Source organism: Cheilinus undulatus, linkage group 9 (assembly GCF_018320785.1).
Source record: "Cheilinus undulatus linkage group 9, ASM1832078v1, whole genome shotgun sequence".
Lineage (NCBI taxonomy): Eukaryota > Metazoa > Chordata > Actinopteri > Labriformes > Labridae > Cheilinus > Cheilinus undulatus.
The window spans coordinates 1,220,695-1,237,471 of NC_054873.1; the positions used below are offsets into that span (position 1 = coordinate 1,220,695).

The window sequence follows — 16,777 nt, forward strand, 5'->3', positions numbered from 1 at the left end:
GAGAGGCTGGAATGTCCTGCCAGCAGTCCTGACCTTTAACCCCAGTGAACACTTGTGGGATCACCTTGGGCATGCTGTTGGTGCCAGAGTGACCAACACAACCACGTTGGCTGACCTGCGACAAATGCTGGTTGAAGAATGTGATGCCGTCCCACAGCAGTGTGTGACCAGGCTGGTGACCAGCATGAGGAGGAGGAGCCAGGCTGGTGACCAGCATGAGGAGGAGGAGCCAGGCTGGTGCCCAGCATGAGGAGGAGGAGCCAGGCTGGTGACCAGCATGAGGAGGAGGAGCCAGGCTGGTGCCCAGCATGAGGAGGAGGAGCCAGGCTGGTGACCAGCATGAGGAGGAGGAGCCAGGCTGGTGCCCAGCATGAGGAGGAGGAGCCAGGCTGGTGCCCAGCATGAGGAGGAGGAGCCAGGCTGGTGACCAGCATGAGGAGGAGGAGCCAGGCTGGTGCCCAGCATGAGGAGGAGGAGCCAGGCTGGTGCCCAGCATGAGGAGGAGGAGCCAGGCTGGTGCCCAGCATGAGGAGGAGGAGCCAGGCTGTTGTGGCTGTGATTGGTTCTTCTACTGAGGCTCCTGTTTGTTAAATAAATAAATAGTTAAATTGTCAGTATGTCTTGTTTCTTCAAACTTCAATCATCCAATCCACCAAACACCAAACAAGAGTCAACAGCAGAATCAGCTGTTTGGCATTGGCAGAGAAGATTTGGCACATTTTTCATGGGCACAACCCACATACTCAGCTCTGCTGCTCATCCCACAAATGCATGATCCTTACAGATGTGGCATCATTTAAAAGGGAAATAAACAGGCTTTCCAGCGGGATAAGATTTATTACCAAGAAGCATTGTTACAACAGAGAAATAATCTACCAAACACTAGTTGCCTTACTTTTTTTAAAGTTTATATTGGCATATATACATATATATGTACATATGTGTGTATATATATACATAATATAGACATATATTTTATATTATTTATATCAAATATATTTATATATATACATACATTTTGTATTATTTATATTATATATATAACATATATACATAATATACACATATCTGTATATATATATAATATATAACACATGCATATGTTATATTAGATATTATATATATATATGTTGTTATACAAGATATATACTATATATGAATTTTGCATAATATAAACATATATTATGTATTATTTACATTATGTGTGTGTGTGTATAAATATATATTATATGTATAACAATAAAAATAATGCATAATATATGCAGACAGGCAGACACAGCTGTTTTCATTTCTGTCTTATCTATGAGATTATATTTTTGCAGTTGCTGTACATTTAATGATTCCTCGTGTACTAACATGCTCGTTTCTCTGGTTGCTCATTGTCTGTCTACGGCTTTGATTCTTTACTGTGCACGTGCTGTGTCAGCCAGGACACTAGAAATCAGATTATTAAACTCAGTGAGGTCTTCTTGGCTAAATTAAGGTCAGATAAATAAAACTGTAATAACGGTACTACACATTGCCCCTGTTTGTTTCATAGTTCAGATAAAATAATCATGTTTTTGTTGCTGTCCTGATAAAACTGTTTCCAGTTGTTTTAGTGACCGAACATCAGCCCTGAGACTCTGAGGCAGTCAGGAGGAGGCCATGCCACCTGTCCTCCTCCTCTTCCTCCATAAAGCTCAGCAGAGCGGGAGATCCAGCAGCGAGCAGCCCAACGTGGAGCCTGTTTGTCGGCAGAGCGAGGGGCGGACGGCCCGGCTGAGGATCCGGGAGCTAAAAGTGTCGAAGAAGAGAGTAACACAACAAACTGCTGTGGCTGTCTGTGACTGAGAGCCGACTTTCTCTCCATAGAGTTTCACTGAGTTTACATCCGGGTTTTTTCCCTAGGCAATGGGAGTCGCAGCACCGCCGTTCCTTAGGCAAAGTGAAATAAATTCGCCGCACCGACACAAAAAGTAGATCGCTTTCCGAACACATTTTCTCCGCGGGCTCGGCCGCTGATCGCCTCGATTTAACGAACTTTAACAACGACACGAACAAATATCAAACGGTTTACCGCGGATTGACGAGCATCCGGAGGCCCGGTGAGTAGTTTTTATCCTCCTTCCTCCAGCTCCGAGGCGGAGGGATCTGTATGTGCTGAGGCTGAGCTGAATGAGATTGAAGAAGAGTTCTTCTTGTTTTGTAGCTTCAGTTTGTCTGTTTTTACACAAATTTACTCAAACTAAATATAAAATACAGTAACAAAATAAAGCTCCGCGGGAAGCAGTGAGTCGGACTGTTTATCTGCTGTTATTCCATCGTGGATCGGCTTCTTACAAATATATATTTAATTAATCTAGAGGAGGACTGCTGCTGAGTAAGTGCACATTGGGCTTTTTAATTTCATAACTTTAATTTTCTCTCTTGTCAAACTTCATCTGTGCTCGGCTGGCGGGCTGTCTCCGTGGCTCTGTCCGTGTTTTATTCAGCTGTGTGGGCTGGCAGCCGTGTACTCTTGTGTTCTCCGTGCTCTCTGTGTTTCTGTGTGTTTAGCTGCTCTGTTTCTTATTCTAGGAGTTGATATTCTGGAGGACAAGGGGCCGATATAACTTAGACCCACCAACGCCTGCTCTGCTCGGTGTCACAAATTAGAAAGATGGCGTCTTTTGGGACTGTTTCAGAGCCATTTTCTTTATTCGCGCTCTCTTTCTCCTCCACATCACCGTCAAAGGTGTTATTATCGATGTTTGATGTAAGTTATCAGCGTGGCTGGGAGCGTTAGCCGGAGCGAGCTAACAGGATGGTTAGCATTAGCCGCTACAGCTAACGTTATCCACTAGTGATGGGGAGTTCGGTTCATTGTTGTGATCAGGATCATTTGGCTCGGTTCAATAACAAGAGTTGACTCTTCCTTAACGGCTCTTAATTTTTAGTCTAGGGTCATTCCTATTTTTGAGTTTTTCATTCGTGTTTGTTTTTATTTCAGTTTGACCGTTCATTTCCCGTTTTTATGTAGTTTTAGTTTGTTTTGTTTGTTTTGGAAAGTTGGGCATGGAATTACACGTTTTAGGTCAGAGTGTTTCACAGCCAATGAGCTTTTAATTTCACAAGAAAAATCTGAAATCACAAAACAATCTGTTAAAATAGGAAACAAAGCATGGAAAACCACAACTTCAGCCTTTTCAGGCAGATTATTTTAAATTTTTTATCATTATTATTTTCCTGTTGTTTTTTATTTTTTGTTTACCAAAATGATTTTTTTTACAGTTTGTTTTCAATTTCTTTGTTTTTTACTCTCCATAGCCTATATATGTCTCATGGATTTTTAATTTCAAATAAGAAATCCAAAATCAAGAAATGAGCTGTTTCCCAGTTACTTTTTAAAAACAAGTTAACAACAGAAAACAAGGACAAAATCTTACACCTACCGTTGACCCTTCCAGGCAGTTCATATTAAACTTGGCATTTAACCCTTTACCTACTGAGTCTAAAAATGGTGATTCAGACATATTTTGTTATCATGGCTGTAAAATAGTCAGGAAATGCCCTAAGTCTGAGAGCTTTGCTCCCTTTTCCCAGGAGTGCTTGAACTTGACTTTTCAACATCTGGTTAATGATTATTGCACATTATATGGAATTGTCAGCAGTTTAAATGAAGAAAAACACAAAAACAGATTTGTTTTTCATGAGTTTTATGAGTAGAAATGTTGTTATTGCTCATGAATTTTTGATTTGACATTTGAAATGTGAACCTATACATGTTTAGAACAATCAGCAGTCATTTTTGGAGTCTAGGACTCTGGGTGTGCAAAACACAGAGCAAAAGATAACTATATACAGTGCTTAACAAATGTATTAGAGCACCCTAACCCTAACCACAGTCAGGTTTCTGCCACAGCTGTCCTAAATTAACAGCATTGGTAATTACCAAAATCATTTTTGATGTTTCTGCAATGGTGAATACACCAATATGTAGAAGCTCTTTAACCCAGATGATATTTTTAATGCTAAAATAGAATTATTATTGATATCCATGAATTTTCAAATTTACTGATTTACAAAAAAACTGAAAAATAGTAAAGCACATTAATATTTCTGATTAATGTGTCAGATTATAGTTATTTACTGTCATTCCTGAACAGAAAAATGAGTTTTAGTGGTTGAATGTTATGCTTGATTCATTTCTGACTTCTCAGAGAAGCCCAGTGAGCCGGCTCAGATTTGGGTGAATTCAGTTTGAAATTCCTCATTCCTGTTCAAAATGGTAAAACGTGGAGAGCTGACTGAAAATGGAAGAGTCTGCATTAAAGCACTTCATGATGCTGGATGGTCTCTGAGACAGAGATGACAGCTGGGCTGATACATTTGTTAAGCTCTGTATTTATGGCTAATGGATTTTTAATTTCAAATAAGAAATCCAAAATCATTATTTGGACTTTTATGTTTTGTGCTTTTAATATTTATTATTTTGACTTTTTATCCCATATTTCGACCTTTAACATTTATTATTTGGACTTTTAGCTAATACCAAGGCTTTTCACTACAATTTAGATTTTTTATCTCATATTTTGACCTTTTAGGTTAACAGTTTTAAATTTTAAGTTACATTTTGGCCTTTAAAACATGATTGTGACTTTCTTTTTTATATATTTGCCTTTTAAAAGCCTGATATTAACATCTAATTTTGTGTTTTGACCTTTTGCGTCAATAATTTTGACTTTCAATCTCAGATTTTGAGCCTTTTAACTGATCAGTTTGACTGTTTAAATCTCAAAATCATTTCTCATCAGTGCTTAGTTTTAACCTTTAATGTATTACCGGTGAAAATGAGGTGGACAGTTTGGTTTAATGTGGACCCTGTTAGGTTAGACCTTAGTCCTGAATCTGGCCTCTTCTGTGATTGAGTTTGACACCCCTGCTCTACAGCGTGGCTAGCATTGAAAGCTAGCGCCGCCCGCCTTCGTTCCTCTTTGCAGATTAATATCCTGCTTTGATATTTGGCCTCTTTTCACTCCGGGTCAGTAGTCATACGTGAGATTGACCCTCGCCAGCCCACATACCTCTTTATTTCCATTTACTACTTTAGAAAACTGTCGTACCGCGGTCTTCCTGCTACACGCTAACAGCTTAGCCACCGCCGAGCTTCTCATCGTTTACATCCGGTGAAGGGTCAGAGAGGAAGGCTGCGGCCATTAACTGAAGCTACAGCGGCCTCTAGTGGTGGGAGGTTCATTATTTTCCCCACAGTTCTCGCACTTTAATTTTTAAATGTTTATTTGAAAACCTTAAAGTTGCTGCAGGAGCCATGCTGCTTGAGTTTTCATGTTCAGATGAAGCGTTGTTGTTAACTTGTTTGAAGAGTTTTTGATCATGTTGATGATTATTTTTTCTGCAGTTCTTGCACTTTAATTTCAAATATTCAGTTTGAAAACCTTAAAGGTGCTTTTGCAACAGTCCTACCTGAGTTATGCTGTTCAGGGTAAGCGTTGGTTTTTCTAACTTAAACTCAGTTGTTGTTGTGTTTTTGATAATATTGATATTTATTAGGGGTGCACTGATTGATCGATCGGCACCAATTTCCTTAATTTTGGGGGATCGGCGATCAGCCGATCCTTACATATGAAACCAATCTTATCCACCGATCTTATCTACCTCTGCCTACTAAAATGTGAAAAATGAAAGACTAAAGGAACTGATATAAGTTAGACGTTTGGACAGCAATGCTCTAAACTTTTCATTTATATTTGAGAGAACAGCTCATGAGCAGCTAAAACAACAAGTTTGTATTATTTCACAGGTATTGTTCAATGTTTTCAACAAAATAAGACTGGAACATTGAAGGTTTATGCTGTCAGTTATTAAAATAATCAGTAAGAGCAGAGATCAGAACAGTGGTGATGTAACATTCTCTTTTCAACACCTGCAACACGTCAGAAATGTAGAAATATATGGGGAAAAGAATGTTGCACCGTCAGAGTTCTGCTCTTTGATCAGAACATAAAAAACAACATGAGGGAAACTTGTTCATTTATTTTTGGAAAACAAAAGAAAATAAAGAAGAAATAAACCAGTTTAATGAGACTTCCTGAAAGGATGGAGGGTAGATCCTCCATGTTTTCACTTTTTTAACAGTAACTGAGAAACAACTCGCTTTGAAATTTGAAATGTTAACCAGCTGCTCAGAACTCACTGACCTTTCTGCCACCATGCCAGTGTTTCCATACTGGTCCATACTGACAGGGTTTTTAGTCAAGATGTGAGGTTTTAACCCTATTTATACCTGAGACACAACAGAGATCACACTAAACACACACATGTCCACACACACCAGCCTGTTTAACACACTACTGTAGTTTAAGGTCCATGTCCACACACACCAGTCTGTTTAACACACTACTGTAGTTTAAGGTCCATGTCCACACACACCAGTCTGTTTAACACACTACTGTAGTTTAAGGTCCATGTCCACACACACCAGTCTGTTTAACACAAAAAATCATTTTAGTTAACTGAAACTATCTAAATAACTGAAACTATCTAAATAACTGAAACTATCTAAATAACTGAAACTATCTATATAACTGAAACTAAATAACTGAAACTATCTAAATAACTGAAACTAAATAACTGAAACTATCTAAATAACTGAAACTATCTAAATAACTGAAACTATCTATATAACTGAAACTTAATAACTGAAACTATCTAAATAACTGAAACTATCTAAATAACTGAAACTATCTAAATAACTGAAACTAAATAAATGAAACTATCTAAATAACTGAAACTATCTAAATAACTGAAACTAAATAACTGAAACTATCTAAATAACTGAAACTATCTAAATAACTGAAACTAAATAACTGAAACTATCTAAATAACTGAAACTAAATAACTGAAACTAAATAACTGAAACTATCTAAATAACTGAAACTAAATAACTGAAACTATCTAAATAACTGAAACTAACTAAATAACTGAAACTATCTAAATAACTGAAACTAAATAACTGAAACTAAATAACTGAAACTATCTAAATAACTGAAACTATCTAAATAACTGAAACTAAATAACTGAAACTATCTAAATAACTGAAACTAAATAACTGAAACTAACTAAATAACTGAAACTATCTAAATAACTGAAACTAAATAACTGAAACTATCTAAATAACTGAAACTAAATAACTGAAACTATCTAAATAACTGAAACTAAATAACTGAAACTAACTAAATAACTGAAACTAACTAAATAACTGAAACTATCTAAATAACTGAAACTAAATAACTGAAACTATCTAAATAACTGAAACTATCTAAATAACTGAAACTAAATAACTGAAACTATCTAAATAACTGAAACTAACTAAATAACTGAAACTATCTAAATAACTGAAACTAAATAACTGAAACTAACTAAATAACTGAAACTATCTAAATAACTGAAACTAAATAACTGAAACTATCTAAATAACTGAAACTAAATAACTGAAACTATCTAACTAAATAACTGAAACTATCTAAATAACTGAAACTAAATAACTGAAACTATCTAAATAACTGAAACTATCTAAATAACTGAAACTATCTAAATAACTGAAACTATCTAAATAACTGAAACTAAATAACTGAAACTATCTAAATAACTGAAACTATCTAAATAACTGAAACTAAATAACTGAAACTATCTAAATAACTGAAACTAAATAACTGAAACTATCTAAATAACTGAAACTAAATAACTGAAACTATCTAAATAACTGAAACTATCTAAATAACTGAAACTAAATAACTGAAACTATCTAAATAACTGAAACTAAATAACTGAAACTATCTAAATAACTGAAACTAAATAACTGAAACTATCTAAATAACTGAAACTATCTAAATAACTGAAACTATCTAAATAACTGAAACTAAATAAATGAAACTATCTAAATAACTGAAACTATCTAAATAACTGAAACTAAATAACTGAAACTATCTAAATAACTGAAACTATCTAAATAACTGAAACTAAATAACTGAAACTATCTAAATAACTGAAACTAAATAACTGAAACTAAATAACTGAAACTATCTAAATAACTGAAACTAAATAACTGAAACTATCTAAATAACTGAAACTATCTAAATAACTGAAACTAAATAACTGAAACTATCTAAATAACTGAAACTAAATAACTGAAACTAAATAACTGAAACTATCTAAATAACTGAAACTAAATAACTGAAACTATCTAAATAACTGAAACTATCTAAATAACTGAAACTAAATAACTGAAACTATCTAAATAACTGAAACTAAATAACTGAAACTATCTAAATAACTGAAACTAAATAACTGAAACTATCTAAATAACTGAAACTAAATAACTGAAACTATCTAAATAACTGAAACTAAATAACTGAAACTATCTAAATAACTGAAACTATCTAAATAACTGAAACTAAATAACTGAAACTAACTAAATAACTGAAACTATCTAAATAACTGAAACTAAATAACTGAAACTATCTAAATAACTGAAACTATCTAAATAACTGAAACTAAATAACTGAAACTATCTAAATAACTGAAACTAACTAAATAACTGAAACTATCTAAATAACTGAAACTAAATAACTGAAACTAACTAAATAACTGAAACTATCTAAATAACTGAAACTAAATAACTGAAACTATCTAAATAACTGAAACTAAATAACTGAAACTATCTAACTAAATAACTGAAACTATCTAAATAACTGAAACTAAATAACTGAAACTATCTAAATAACTGAAACTATCTAAATAACTGAAACTATCTAAATAACTGAAACTATCTAAATAACTGAAACTATCTAAATAACTGAAACTAAATAACTGAAACTATCTAAATAACTGAAACTAAATAACTGAAACTATCTAAATAACTGAAACTAAATAACTGAAACTATCTAAATAACTGAAACTATCTAAATAACTGAAACTAAATAACTGAAACTATCTAAATAACTGAAACTAAATAACTGAAACTATCTAAATAACTGAAACTAAATAACTGAAACTATCTAAATAACTGAAACTATCTAAATAACTGAAACTATCTAAATAACTGAAACTAAATAAATGAAACTATCTAAATAACTGAAACTATCTAAATAACTGAAACTAAATAACTGAAACTATCTAAATAACTGAAACTATCTAAATAACTGAAACTAAATAACTGAAACTATCTAAATAACTGAAACTAAATAACTGAAACTAAATAACTGAAACTATCTAAATAACTGAAACTAAATAACTGAAACTATCTAAATAACTGAAACTATCTAAATAACTGAAACTAAATAACTGAAACTATCTAAATAACTGAAACTAAATAACTGAAACTAAATAACTGAAACTATCTAAATAACTGAAACTAAATAACTGAAACTATCTAAATAACTGAAACTATCTAAATAACTGAAACTAAATAACTGAAACTATCTAAATAACTGAAACTAAATAACTGAAACTATCTAAATAACTGAAACTAAATAACTGAAACTATCTAAATAACTGAAACTAAATAACTGAAACTATCTAAATAACTGAAACTAAATAACTGAAACTATCTAAATAACTGAAACTATCTAAATAACTGAAACTAAATAACTGAAACTATCTAAATAACTGAAACTATCTAAATAACTGAAACTAAATAACTGAAACTATCTAAATAACTGAAACTAAATAACTGAAACTATCTAAATAACTGAAACTAAATAACTGAAACTATCTAAATAACTGAAACTAAATAACTGAAACTAAATAACTGAAACTATCTAAACTGACTTTCTGACTCTGACACTAAAAGCACAGGACAAACATGCAATCCTCTTATTTTCCCCTTTTTTAACTCTTTATTTACAGTTTTCAGTCTAAGCTAACAGTGTTAACAGTCAACACCATACAAAGGCTGAAATAACAGGGGTGTTTGATAACTACCAGTGCCTCTAAATTATCGGCTGATATTGCATATACTTTACATATTTTTATTATCCTGATAATAAAATACTAACCAATAAAATCCACTCATAATAAAGACATTTGTCCTCTTTCCACCAGACTACACATTCTGAAACAGTAGGGGGCACCATGGTATGAGACCCGCTGTTTAACACCAGAGAAGAAGAGGAAGCAGCCTCAGTGCTAACAGGCTAATAGATGCTAACAACACGGTGGAGTTATTCAGTCTTTACGAGGAGGATAACACAACCGTGTTTGGAAAATTTGCCCCTCAAAGATCCGAAAGGGTGGAAAACAGAGTTTTAACACAATGGATCTTATAAGTCATTGAAAAGTCTTCATCCTAACAACGTTACAACGAAGCGACAGTAGCCGCTAGCCTTAGCCACAGGCTAGCAGGCAGAGCGCTGATTCAGCAGACATTAGAAACACCAGAAAGTTCTCCGGAGTTAAAAAGCAGCGCTGATAAAGACAGAACCAGACTGACAGTCTCCTGATCCAGCGCTGCGTTCACAGACCTGTCCCTGCTCTGATGGCCTGGTTTCTCTCAGTCTGATCCACGTTAGGAACCCACGTTTGACCACAGACCACGAACATTGTAACCACGGCTGAACGACACGGGGAAATCATTGGATTGCAATTTTTTTTACCCAGTGTTGCAAATGTGATTATTCCTTAAGTTCCTCATCTCATGTACGTTCTAGGGCTGAATGATTTTTTAAAATCATCTGAATGTGATGTTTTTCCCCCCAGTATTGAGATTTAACGTGATTATTTTCAGGTTCCTCATCTTATTTATTTTTCAGTAAATACAATCAAAACATTAGGGATGCACCGATCCACTTTTTTCAAGTTCTTATCTGATTCTGATAAATATGTGCCGATACTGATACTGATTCCTCTCTCTATATATACATAAATATATAATACAGTTGTTATTGTTGTTGGTGTAACGTGAGGTTACATGAGGCTGTAGTAAACCACCCAGCTCCTCTTATTATTTGAACTACTACTAAAAAATAAATATCAACATTATCCAGAAAACAACAACATCTAAGTCTAAGTTCTAAACAACAACGCTGACCCTAAATGCTTTTTAATGAACCTCCCACCACTAGAGGCCGCTGTAGCTTCAGTTAATGGCCGCAGCCTTCCTCTCTGACCCTTCACTGGATGTAAACGATGAGAAGCTCGGCGGTTAGCGTGCTGTTAGCGTGTAGCAGGAAGACCACGGTACGACAGTTTTCCAAAGTAGTAAATGGAAATAAAGAGGTATGTGGGCTGTCGAGGGTTAATCTCACGTATGACTACTGACCCGGAGTGAAAAGAGGCCAAATATCAAAGCAGGATATTAATCTGCAAAGAGGAACGAAGGCGGGCGGCGCTAGCTTTCAGTGCTAGCCCTGCTGTAGAGAGTGTATCAGGCTAACGTCACGCCCTCTCTTCTTTGGGTTCTCTCATCTTCAGACTAGTTTTGACTGTTCTAAATATAGATGTATGTTTAATCTACCAGGTAATTATACCGCTAAGAACATGCTAACTAATACTAGCTCAGTTACACACAGACTGTCTCCTGTTAGACTGCGGTGCGTTCATGGTCTACCAAAAACTGTAGGACGGATTTGGATTGGTCACTTGGATTGGCGCCGTCAGTCAGATATCTGATCTATTGATTACGTCCATGTTGGACCTGCTACCGATATTGGATCGGATCGGTCCCATCCCTGCGATAAATCTTCTGTATTATGACCTACACTATAGCAGAATATACGAGGCAACACACTTTAAACCAAATATCTGACTGCCATTGTTTTGGCTCATATTGTGAATTTGATATCAGCTGCTATGTTGAAGGATGATCATTTTTATGTCCATCTCATTTTAAAGGAGAAAAACTGACATTAGTAAGTAGGGTTGTCCCGATCAGCATTTTTGGCCTCTGATCCTGATGCGATTTTTTAATATTGAACATCGGCTGATACCGAGTCCCGATCCAATACTCATAATGACCTAGATTACAGTTTCAGTTGTTACTACTAGATATCTCAGACTTATTCCATCTAACTCAGCCAATATTGATGTAAAAACATAAAATCACATTTCTGCTCAGAATGGTGTAATAGCCGTTTCACTTTATCTGTCAAAAATAAATGTACATATTCACTTAGTGCAGTGTTAGTATTCAGACAATCCAAATCCACTTAAAGGGGTCGGCTGAACGACCTGAGCAGTCAAAGAAGTGACCTCTAATAACCTCAGATTCACTTACAGGTGGTGGAACAGAGTCAATAGTCACAGTAACATAAGAATTCAATAAATGAATTTAAATCTTATAAATCCACTTAGAAGTTAACATGACTCTGTTAGTCACAACAAAACCTGAACTCAAAAAATGAATTTAAAACATCCTAACTCCACTTTAAAGTGGTGTAAACAGTTTAACTTGAATAGGATCAAAAACACATGAATCATACAGATTCAAAACAACAATCCTTATTCAACTGTAGCAGCTGGAGATGTAAAGCATTAACACTGGAATAAAACCCAAACATCAAATACAAGCACTCTTGTCATTTATGTGCAGTTTCTAAAGTTCAGCTAGAGCTGCTCCATCACTTCTATTTGTCAGAGACTCAGCAGTGACATGGGGCAGACATCTGAGTCCACATGTCTGTAGTGGAGCTACAGCAGTGACATGGGGCAGACATCCGAGTCCACATGTCTGTAGTGGAGTTACAGCAGTGACATGGGGCAAACATCTGAGTCCACATGTCTGTAGTGGAGCTACAGCAGTGGCGTTGCCTTTCTCTAGTATGCTATCAGGTACTTTGTTAAAGCTCTGGTAAAACAGTGTCAGTAATGTAACGTGGAGACAGCAGGGCCTAGCGTGGGTCCCAGTTCTCCACCACGGAGTCGGGCTGGTTGTCCAACGCGATGAACTCGACCACCTTTGCTGTTATCTTTTTGCCTCGTCGCTCTCTCGAGTGTACTTGTCTGTTCTGTTAAAGTCCTGAGTGTGTTTCTCAGTGAAGCTGCCTGTTGCTGTAGTAAAGCCTCCGCTGCATGTTTTGATCAGAGTTGATGGATCATATTTGTAGAGTTAAACGCCGCTCTGCTGCTGCCACCTCGTGAAACAGTCGTGTTACAGATGCTGTCAGTGGTCGCTGGACTGTTTTCGCTCTAAAGTTCGAAGTTTTTCCACACCGCTGACATTTTTAACACAAAGCTAATGTTGCTACTGCTGCTTTGTTGTTACTGGTGCGTTCACAGCCTGTCGTAAATTATGCTCCATTTAAGGCAACTGACATAAATGATCGGCTGGGCTGATCGGATCAAATTGATGAGTGCAGATCAATTAAAAGTGCTTAGCATCGGCCCAGTCCGATACATGTGATCAGGATTGGGACATCCCTGTTATTAAGGCAGAAAAACTGGTATTTTTGACACAGTTCAGGTTAAAGAAGTATTGAAACTTCTGTGATTTGTTTGCAGCAGGCCATATTAATGTTTAATCTAATTTGTGATTGATTTCCCAGCCCTGGACTATTTTCCAGCAAACACAAACAATAACTCCTCCTATATTACATCCAACCCAATATTGGAGTAAACAAGGACTGAACTGTTCTGGAAAATACCTGATTGTGAGGATTTTGACTCGTTTTGCAAACTGAATATGAACTGTTATATTGGCATTCTCATATTTGACAAGAAAAGGTATAAAAATGAAGGAAATGTGATTTTTTTTGTTGACTATTCCGTTAAAAAAAACACTTTAATAATTGAATAATTATGAAAAGAATAACATCTCTGCTGCAGAAAAGTGTTAAGCGGGTATTCTGACATAATTTTCAGGTTTAAGAAAAATTGTTCGCTCTGTGATTTTTAAATTGCAGCAGACTAAATTGTGATTTAATCTAATTTTGGATTAATTTCCCAGCCCTACTTCTAACCTATTTCTGATAAGACTTCTGTCAGTGAATATTTTTATTCTTCATGTAAAACTTCACCTCTCTTTATTGAAACAACCCCAGAGCTCCAAACATGTCCCTTTGTTGACCGTGACAGCCTGGTATCATCCTGTTTCTGTCTCTGACAGAAGTCAGCTGGATTCTCCTTCAGTTGACTGAAACATCACATTTGACCACTTGTCAGGATTCTTTCATTCATTTCAGAGGAAAACGTCTGCCGGTTGTTTGTGTGTGCTGAGCTTTACTACACAAATGTTGAAAAAATAACGCTCTAAAGTCAGAATAGTTCTCTGTTTTTTGATGGAAACAGGAGTGATGTCAGAGTTAGTGATAGATAGCTTTGCTCACTACACATTAACGCCTTCTTACCCACAGATGTGCAGAAATACATCAAATAAACTTCAGTTTTTTAAATCAACCATTGAGAAAAAGATCAGTTCTTATGGGTTATCAGCCATCAGGAGTAGGAAATTGTCGGTTATCGATATCAGCTCAAAAAAATATTTATCCTCACTAAGATATAAGGAAATACAGAACAGTAGACAGGGTTTGTTTTCTACTTTCCTGTTCCAGTCCTAGTCCATGTCCTCATACTTTAGATCGGCCTGTTAGGTTGACTGCTATAAAAACATACAGTGGGAAGAAACGGCAGAAAACAAAGAAAATGTAACAGTAAGTGAATAAAAAGGTAAATAAAATAGAGAAATAAATGAATGAAATAACTTTAAAATTTTAAAAATATTAAAATGATATGGTGGCGTATTGCATTCACTTGAAAATGAATGATCATGAAATAGTTATGTCGTAAAAACAGGAGGATTTTTTTATTTTCAAGTGAATGCAATACGCCACAGTAAAATGAATAAAATTATATAAACATTTTGAAAAATGTCTTATAAAATCAAAGAAATAAATGAATACTGAGTAAAATAACAGGTGAATTTAGAAACACAGTACCAGTCCAAACTTTTGAAATGTAAGTGATCAGGCCCTGAGTGAATGAGTGACAGCCTGTGGGCGGGCTCTGCAGTCAGGAAGGATAAATGTTCAGCATATTTAATGAAAGCAGACCAGATATTATACTCTTAAGTGATCCTTTGAGGGTGGCTCTCAGACAGTGCTCTTCCTCTTTAGTGCTTACATCCAGAAATGGAATGATGAACCGAGCCGGCTCCCGTCGGTCCCGTAAAGAGTCGTCCGTTTGTCCCGACTCGTCCACGGACTGCCCACCACTATTATCCACTTGTTCTGTGGTAACGTTCACAGCGTTGTTCACCGCGGAGCAATGTCGGCGCTGTGAGGCTGGCTTTGATGAATTTAGCAACTCCAGCGGCCGTTGGAGCTCTTCTTCACCGTTCTAGAGCCCGAACGAGGCCGCCACGGCGGATTTAGACGGACTCGGTCCACGTCCACGCCGCCATGGCGCTTCAGTAAGGCGGTTATAAAACATGACTGTCAGCGCCGAAACAAAACCACACTTTTCACTGTTTGAACTCTCATCTGTGAAAACCTCCATTTTAGCTCACTTTCTCCGGGGTTCGGGGCCTCTGCGCCGGCGTGGGATGCGGATGGAAGTTTATCCGGACAACTTCACGTCCCACCCCGGGAGCAATTACTCCAATTAGCGGGCAGCGTGAGCTCCGAGCCGGCGGAGTGGGGCTTGAGGGGACTAAGAGAGCATTTACTCCTTTACAAGGCTCCAGATACGCTCCATCTTCATCATCATCATCATCAGGGACACATGGAGTTAGTCACAGAGGTCAGACATCATATAACATGTTAACATCACTGCTTTTAGAGGAGAACAGCTGATACCAGTCCTGTTGGCGGTGGGGGGGGGGGGGGGGGACTAAGGTTTAACTACAACAGATCAGAGAAACTACAGTTTAACTACAGCAGACCAGAGAAACTACAGTTTAACTACAACAGACCAGAGAAACTACAGTTTAACTACAGCAGACCAGAGAAACTACAGTTTAACTACAGCAGACCAGAGAAACTACAGTTTAACTACAGCAGACCAGAGAAACTACAGTTTAACTACAGCAGACCAGAGAAACTACAGTTTAACTACAACAGACCAGAGAAACTACAGTTTAACTACAACAGACCAGAGAAACTACAGTTTAACTACAACAGACCAGAGAAACTACAGTTTAACTACAACAGACCAGAGAAACTACAGTTTAACTACAACAGACCAGAGAAACTACAGTTTAACTACAACAGATCAGAGAATCTACAGTTTAACTACAACAGATCAGAGAAACTACAGTTTAACTACAACAGACCAGAGAATCTACAGTTTAACTACAACAGATCAGAGAAACTACAGTTTAACTACAACAGACCAGAGAAACTACAGTTTAACTACAGCAGACCAGAGAAACTACAGTTTAACTACAACAGACCAGAGAAACTACAGTTTAACTACAACAGACCAGAGAAACTACAGTTTAACTACAGCAGACCAGAGAAACTACAGTTTAACTACAGCAGATCAGAGAAACTACAGTTTAACTACAACAGACCAGAGAAACTACAGTTTAACTACAACAGACCAGAGAAACTACAGTTTAACTACAACAGACCAGAGAAACTACAGTTTAACTACAGCAGACCAGAGAAACTACAGTTTAACTACAGCAGACCAGAGAAACTACAGTTTAACTACAGCAGACCAGAGAAACTACAGTTTAACTACAGCAGACCAGAGAAACTACAGTTTAACTACAACAGCCCAGAGAAACTACAGTTTAACTACAGCAGCCCAGAGAAACTACAGTTTAACTACAACAGACCAGAGAAACTACAGTTTAACTACA

General features: G+C 36.4%; 1 protein-coding gene across 6 annotated transcripts in view; it reads left to right on the top strand.

Moving 5' to 3' along the window:
* The first annotated feature begins 2,158 nt into the window (after positions 1 to 2,158).
* Positions 2,159 to 16,777, top strand: part of phf21ab (PHD finger protein 21Ab) — a 70,440-nt gene continuing 55,821 nt past the window's right edge. For 5 of the 6 annotated variants that reach the window (XM_041795526.1, XM_041795528.1, XM_041795530.1 and 2 more), the window contains exon 1: positions 2,159 to 2,362. The gene's annotated coding sequence lies outside the window, so the exon portion shown is untranslated. Of the gene's footprint in view, positions 2,363 to 13,747; positions 15,712 to 16,777 lie in introns of those variants that run through there. The other variant, XM_041795527.1, reaches the window with a different exon arrangement.